Source organism: Pleurodeles waltl, chromosome 4_1 (assembly GCF_031143425.1).
Source record: "Pleurodeles waltl isolate 20211129_DDA chromosome 4_1, aPleWal1.hap1.20221129, whole genome shotgun sequence".
NCBI lineage: Eukaryota > Metazoa > Chordata > Amphibia > Caudata > Salamandridae > Pleurodeles > Pleurodeles waltl.
In genome coordinates, this window is record NC_090442.1 from 38,721,321 (window position 1) to 38,726,926 (window position 5,606).

General features: G+C 39.5%; 1 non-coding gene across 1 annotated transcript; it reads right to left on the reverse strand.

Moving 5' to 3' along the window:
• Positions 1-2,181: 2,181 nt before the first annotated feature.
• TRNAR-UCG (transfer RNA arginine (anticodon UCG)) lies at positions 2,182-2,254 on the reverse strand. Its single transcript has one exon. It is a non-coding gene; the product is annotated as a tRNA-Arg (tRNA).
• Positions 2,255-5,606: the final 3,352 nt, after the last annotated feature.

The following is a 5,606-nucleotide window of genomic DNA, read 5'->3' on the forward strand; positions in this document are numbered from 1 at the left end:
TATATTTTTTCTGAGGGACAATTAGCATTATTCCTGGAGAAATTCATAGAGCTTCTACGCATGCATAGTTTCTGCTTTCTGCACGCACACACTCTCTGCACTGCATCTACCCACAGTTCTGTTAAGAATGATTGTGCCGTGTCATATTGTTGCACACGTATTGCATATCCGTGGCATTTATGAAGAGGTACTTTGGTATGGCAGAAAGACAGAAAAGTAGCAATGCTGAAGGCATAACGTGACTGATTGTGCAGTTTGCATTGGGCTTTCTTAATGAGTGAGAGTGAAAGGAGTATTGTAAGAGTGTGTTTCCAGTTTGTATGTAAAGATAAGTTGGGTGCTGTGAGAAAAAGACTCAACCATGAAGGGACTCGAACCCTCAATCTTCTGATCTAAAGTTTGATGCCTTATCCATTAGGCCACATGGTCCCTGACTGCAATGGGTTTGGGTGTTTAGAGTTAGGTGGTATGAATGGATGTGGAACATATCAATTACAGGTGCGCAGGACAGGATCCCATACCGTTCTTCATCTTCTTTCCATCAAAGGAGTTTTTTCAAACAATATCTAGATAATTTCCAAAGTTTCATCTCTTATGATGTGCTTTTTTGCCGTTAATCCTCCTTTCTTCTTTTATTGAATACTCTGTTTTATGCTGCAATGGTATTTTTGGATTATTTGAAAGGAGAATGAAACTGCTTTGACAGTAGTTCTGTCTTCCCATTTCTTGACTTGCTAATTTGCTCCCTGAATTAGCTTATACAAGTGACATGAACAGGGCCTTGACCTAAGCACGTACCTGAAAGCCTGTCACCACCTCTAGAAATAAAATTCACAGCAGCTCAAAACATTCATTTTGAAAGAGAATATTTCAAGTGAGTCCAAGTTTAATTTCAATAAAGAAAGCTGTATAAAATGACACGCTGCACATTTGGGTAACCAGCATGACTCTTTTCAGTGAGGAAGTGGAATGGTTCTGTTGCAATATACTATCACCCTGGCAAGCTGCTACGAGGAAGAGTAAACAATATGATTAGGTTTCAGCAAAAATGTATTAGTTCAGGGTGTGCACCTCAGATAGACTTAAACTTACACCCCCTGGTCTGTGAGAGTAGTGCCCTATCCATTGCGGCATTGAGGGTAATCTGCAAGACAGAGTTCCAAAATCATCCTTTCATCTCAGTTCATGGCAACATACAGTATTTCTGCAGTCATTCGTTTCACTTTTCTGTCTTTAATTAAACTGACCATTTTAAACCTCCGGCACCCACCACTTCAATCTTACCGTTTTTGTGCTATCATAGGGCTTTGGAACTTTTGGCAAGTGGACAGAAGCAGTCAGAGAACCACATCACAATACATACTCCTTTGCCTGATACCTTTCACAACAAACTGCTCTTGGAAAAAGACGTTAACCGGTCCTTGCTCTCAGACAGACACAGAAAGCCTATCACCACCTCTACGAACATATTTCAATCAAACCAATATATATCATTCAACAATTATGCCTCTGTATCAATATAACTACAACTCGAGACAGAAAGGAATTTAAAAAACAATCTACCCATTTGAATAACCAGCATAGTTTTCAGGACGTACAAATTGGAATGTGACAATTTCAGAGTTCCTCATTCATAAGAAGTCTGTGAGATAGTATCTCAGAAAGATCTCAAGTTTATAGCAAAAATGGTTGTAAGGGTGATTTTTACCACACAATTGCAACTAGGTGCCTCAATCTGCAAGAGACCAGTCCTTGACAGATTACACAACTGGGGCAACAGCAAAGGCAGCAATTGTGTCAATCCTTTATGATTCTTCTCTAGTACTATACTTTTTCTGAGGGACAATTTGCATTATTCCTGGAGAAAATCATAGACCTTCTACCCATGCATAGTTTCTGCTTTCTGCACGCACACACTCCCTGCACTGAATCTACCCACAGTTCTGTTCAGAATGATTGTGCCATGTCATATTGTTGTATACGTATTGCATATCCGTTGCATTTATGAAGAGGTACTTTGGTATGGCAGAAAGACAGAAAAGTAGCAATGCTGAAGGCATAACGTGACTGATTGTGCAGTTTGCATTGGGCTTTCTTAATGAGTGAGAGTGAAAGGAGTATTGTAAGAGTGTTTTTCCAGTTTGTATGTAAAGATAAGTTGGGTGCTGTAAGAAAAAGACTCAACCATGAAGGGACTCGAACCCTCAATCTTCTAATCCGAAGTCAGACGCCTTATCCATTAGGCCACATGGTCTCTGACTGCAATATGTTTGGGTGTTTAGGGCTAGGTGGTATGAATGGATGTGGAACATATCAATTACAGGTGCGCAGGACAGGATCCCATACCGTTCTTCATCTTCTTTCCATCAAAGGAGTTTTTTCAAACAATATCTAGATAATTTCCAAAGTTTCATATCTTATGATGTGCTTTTTTGCCGTTAATCCTCCTTTCTTCTTTTATTGAATACTCTGTTTTATGCTGCAATGGTATTTTTGGATTATATGAAAAGAGAATGAAACTGCTTTGACAGTAGTTCAGACTTCCCATTTCTTGACTTGCTAATTTCCTCCCTGAATTAGCTTATACAAGTGACATGAACAGGGCCTTGACCTTAGCACGTACCTGAAAGCCTGTCACCACCTCTAGAAATAAAATTCACAGCAGCTCAAAACATTCATTTTGAAAGAGAATATTTCAAGTGAGTCCAAGTTTAATTTCAATAATGAAAGCTGTATAAAATGACACTCTGCACATTTGGGTAACCAGCATGACTCTTTTCAGTGAGGAAGTGGAATGGTTCTGTTGCAATATACTATCACCCTGGCAAGCTGCTACGAGGAAGAGTAAACAATATGATTAGGTTTCAGCAAAAATTTATTAGTTCAGGGTGTGCACCTCAGATAGACTTAAAATTACACACCCTGGTCTGTGAGAGTAGTGCCCGATCCATTGCGGCATTGAGGGTAATCTGCAAGACAGAGCTCCAAAATCATCCTTTCATCTCAGTTCATGGCCACATACAGTATTTCTGCAGTCATTCGTTTCACTTTTCTGTCTTTAATTAAACTGACCATTTTAAACCTCCGGCACCCACCACTTCAATCTTACAGTTTTTGTGCTATCATAGGGCCTTGGAACTTTTGGCAAGAGGACAGAAGCAGTCAGAGAACCACATCACAATACATACTCCTTTGCCTGATACCTTTCACAACAAACTGCTCTTGGAAAAATACGTTAACCGGTCCTTGCTCTCAGACAGACACAGAAAGCCTATCACCACCTCTAAGAACATATTTCAATCAAACCAATATATATCATTCAACAATTATACGTCTGTATCAATATAACTACAACTCGAGACAGAAAGGAATTTAAAAAACAATCTGCCCATTTGAATAACCAGCAGAGTTTTAAGGACGTACAAATTTGAATGTGACAATTTCAGAGTTCCTCATTCATAAGAAGTCTGTGAGATAGTATCTCAGAAAGATCTCAAGTTTATAGCAAAAATGGTTGTAAGGGTGATTTATACCACACCATTGCAACTAGGTGCCTCAATCTGCAAGAGACCAGTCCTTGACAGATTACACAATTGTGGCAACAGCAAAGGCAGCAATTGTGTCAATCCTTTATGATTCTTCTCCAGTACTATATTTTTTCTGAGGGACAATTTGCATTATTCCTGGAGAAAATCATAGAGCTTCTACGCATGCATAGTTTCTGCTTTCTGCACGCACACACTCCCTGCACTGCATCTACCCACAGTTCTGTTAAGAATGATTGTGCCGTGTCATATTGTTGCATACGTATTGCATATCCGTGGCATTTACGAAGAGGTTCTTTGGTATGGCACAAAGACAGAAAAGTAGCAATGCTGAAGGCATAACGTGACTGATTGTGCAGTTTGCATTGGGCTTTCTTAATGAGTGAGAGTGAAAGGAGTATTGTAAGAGTGTGTTTCCAGTTTGTATGTAAAGATAAGTTGGGTGCTGTGAGAAAAAGACTCAACCATGAAGGGACTCGAACCCTCAATCTTCTGATCCAAACTTTGACGCCTTATTCATTAGGCCACATGGTCCCTGACTGCAATGGGTTTGGGTGTTTAGAGTTAGGTGGTATGAATGGATGTGGAACATATCAATTACAGGTGCGCAGGACAGGATCCCATACCGTTCTTCATCTTCTTTCCATCAAAGGAGTTTTTTCAAACAATATCTAGATAATTTCCAAAGTTTCATCTCTTATGATGTGCTTTTTTGCCGTTAATCCTCCTTTCTTCTTTTATTGAATACTCTGTTTTATGCTGCAATGGTATTTTTGGATTATTTGAAAAGAGAATGAAACTGCTTTGACAGTAGTTCTGTCTTCCCATTTCTTGACTTGCTAATTTGCTCCCTGAATTAGCTTATACAAGTGACATAAACAGGGCCTTGACCTAAGCACGTACCTGAAAGCCTGTCACCACCTTTAGAAATAAAATTCACAGCAGCTCAAAACATTCATTTTGAAAGAGAATATTTCAAGTGAGTCCAAGTTTAATTTCAATAAAGAAAGCTGTATAAAATGACACGCTGCACATTTGGGTAACCAGCATGACTCTTTTCAGTGAAGAAGTGGAATGGTTCTGTTGCAATATACTATCACCCTGGCAAGCTGCTACGAGGAAGAGTAAACAATATGATAAGGTTTCAGCAAAAATGTATTAGTTCAGTGTGTGCACCTCAGATAGACTTAAACGTACACACCCTGGTCTGTGAGAGTAGTGCCCTATCCATTGCGGCATTGAGGGTAATCTGCAAGACAGAGTTCCAAAATCATCCTTTCATCTCAGTTCATGGCCACATACAGTATTTCTGCAGTCATTCTTTTCACTTTTCTGTCTTTAATTAAACTGACCATTTTAAACCTCCGGCACCCACCACTTCAATCTTACCGTTTTTGTGCTATCATAGGGCCTTGGAACTTTTGGCAAGTGGACAGAAGCAGTCAGAGAACCACATCACAATACATACTCCTTTGCCTGATACCTTTCACAACAAACTGCTCTTGGAAAAAGACGTTAACCAGTCCTTGCTCTCAGACAGACACAGAAAGCCTATCACCACCGCTACTAACATACTTCAACCAAACCAATATATATCATTCAAACAATTATGCCTCTGTATGAATATAGCTACAACTCGAGACAGAAATGAATTTACAAAACAATCTGCCCATTTGAATAACCACCATGGTTTTAAGGACTTACAAATTGGAATGTGACAATTTCAGAGTTCCTCATTCATAAGAAGTCTGTGAGATAGTATCTCAGAAAGATCTCAAGTTTATAGCAAAAATGGTTGTAAGGGTGATTTTTACCACACAATTGCAACTAGGTGGCTCAATCTGCAAGAGACCAGTCCTTGACAGATTACACAACTGGGGCAACAGCAAAGGCTAGCAATTGTGTCAATCCTTTATTATTATTCTCCAGTACTATACTTTTTCTGAGGGACAATTTGCATTATTCCTGGATAAAATCATAGAGCTTCTCCGCGTCCATAGTTTCTGCTTTCTGCACGCACACACACTCCCTGTACTGAATCTACCCACAGTTCTGTTCAGA